The following is a 2,865-nucleotide window of genomic DNA, read 5'->3' on the forward strand; positions in this document are numbered from 1 at the left end:
TCTATATTATTTGGTCACACCAACACATTTCTTTGTATGACTTATCACTCTAATTATCCACGGACTTCATTCTTACCCTTGTTATTCTTCGTGAACTGTGGGCTTTCCAATTACAGTCCCCATGTTTTTACGCTATGGAGAACTTCCCATGTCACTATCCTAGTGGGCTACCTCGTGTTTAGTATCCGGACGGACTATCCTGTGTTTAATGTCTCGTTAGATTATACTGGTTTCCATAGCCTAGCTATAGTCTTACACATCGAATTCTCCGTGTTTACTGTCCCGATGGATTATCCCGTGTTTAACGTCCCATCAGACTATCGAAGGATATCATAGTGTCTTTCAGCCATGGTCTTAATCCTGTTTAGCGATTCTAGCGTGCTTTCACATGATGCCATAACGTCTTTCAGCTACGATCTTACTAATTTCTTTCATGATGTCATAACATCTTTCAGTTATGGTCTTACTCATCTTTATGGTGATGCCATAGCTTCTTTCAACTATGGTCTTACTTATCTTTATCATGATGTCATAGCGTCTTTCAGCTATTGTCTTACTCATTTAAAGTACACAGCCTTTAATCAGTTCCATGGCCTCACTATGATCTTTCTTATGTACCTTTCCAATCGCATTCCTTCCATTCCTCTATTTCACCGTTCCTATATTTTGATGCTCGAACACCGAAAATGTTCCCTTCGCAAAGCCCGAAGCTTCGCTCATCATGGTGTACACAGCAACACCGTATGACGGTATCTAATAGAATCACCTCTTTTACTTGTTTCTAACTTCGCCTAATCCATTGTTGGTCACCCTTCTCGTACCATGCATACACTAATCATACATACCATACAGATCAGTGTACTATGCTAGACAATCATTCAATAATCATCTACTAACACGATCAACACTAATATGGCAATTTCTCATAACAACATTTAACGACCAGAAGACATCGTGTATATTTAACTAGGGTTAGTCACCCCTCTCTCCTAGTAGAACTAGGGAACTAGTTTTTCTATTAGATAAGTATTATTTATGTTGTACTAATTCAACTAGGATTGTCCTATCTCTCACTATAAATAGATGGCATTGGTAGGGCTAAATACATGAGTTATATACAACTTCGAGATATTTTTATTCTGCCCCAAAATAGAGAGAATTTCTTTTCTAAGCATAAATTCTATTTTATAAGAATACAATTCTACCAGTTTCTACTGAGAGAGAATTACTTTTTTACTGAAAATAAGAAAATTGTTTCTGGTTTTGTGTTTGATTCGTGATTGTTCAAGCCCACACTCAAAGCGGCTTGTTGTACGAGAATAGTAGAGAAGGTCATTCAGTTGAAAGTCGGGAACATCTAAGATTCGTCTCGCACAAAGCACATATACTTTTCGGGAAAATTTTATTGATATATATTATAATCTAACTAGGTTTTCAAAAATTTAATTTTTCGTAGTGACAAAAAATCGTTTTTAAACCGGATTTTTTTTCAATAGTGGGTTGTACCTCCCCTAACAGATTGGATTAAAGTAAACACAGATTGTTCAGTAAATACAAGGTCTTTCTTTGCTACTACAGGGGGAGTTCTGTGCAATAGTAGGGGTGGGTGGTTGTTAGGATTTAATCGGTAGATTGGGATATGTACTGTACTTCAAGCCGAGTTGTGGGCGATTGTTGATGGTCTTTGTGTTGCTTGGGACGCGAGGTTTCCAATGATAGAGCTTGAAACGCCAAGGCAATTTCTTTAATCACAGGTAATAGCTTTGAGCCTAATGTGCAACAACCTATGGGAGTTATTAGGGAGCTAAGGGACAAAGAATGGCAAGTTAAGTTTACTCTTGGAGGAGAAAATAAAGTTGCAGATTATATGGCTCGAGTCTTGAATGGCCATATAAAACATTTGCAATTTTTTATGCAATCGTCTGGAGTAGCTGGTCATCTAGTATAGAGTGATTACAACAATTCTGATAGCTTCAGTGGCATTGTTTAGTTTCTGTAGTTTTGCTTTTCTTGCTTTCCTTAATTTACTAAAAAATATATATAACTATTAAAAACCTAGGTCCAAATCCTATTTTGTGAATATATATTTTTATTTTTTTGATATAAAAATATAAAATAACAAAAAAAAAACTCTCAAAATAATTTATTTTATTTTATAAAATAAAGATATTTTCATGATACAAACTCCATGAGATACAATTTCTATTTAATTAAAATTGCGGTAGCTGAACCAAATAAAAATGTGACAGTTTTGGTGATTTACGAACAAGGTGATGTGTTATGATCTTTAGTGCTAGATTTTGCTGCAAGATGCAAGCGATATCTTAGACAACCCAAATCATGAAATTAATCTATTGTCAGAAAAACCTGCAGATTCAGATATATGCTTTTGTTTCTTTGTTCCATGGAAAAAACATATTGATGTCACAATTACGAGTAATGGTACATATAGATATAAATACATGTATTCGAGCATCTTACAGCACAATACCTTCTATGTACAAGATTTTATTCTTTTGAACAGCGTGTAATAATGTTGATCACATATACATGTATTTTCTTTTAACCTAATATAATTTCCAGCCTTAATCATGCAGCAACTAAGCTAACATCAAATGCATGGTTTTGGGAAAACGAAATGTTGTGTGTGTGAATGAACTATGTGAAGAATCTGCTAAAAGATTGCTTCCTTCTAAAATACGTATATTAAGATTCTAAATAATTGATGTCAAGCTTTAATTAGTCTACTAAAACATTACTTTTTTAACGATATTGGTGTGCCAACTCTCGTGATAGCTTACATACACTTTATGTTAATATGACATTATTTATCTTGTATGTCATGTCAACAAATAATTTAAAAGT

Source organism: Gossypium hirsutum, chromosome D11, assembly GCF_007990345.1.
Source record: "Gossypium hirsutum isolate 1008001.06 chromosome D11, Gossypium_hirsutum_v2.1, whole genome shotgun sequence".
Classification (NCBI taxonomy): domain Eukaryota; kingdom Viridiplantae; phylum Streptophyta; class Magnoliopsida; order Malvales; family Malvaceae; genus Gossypium; species Gossypium hirsutum.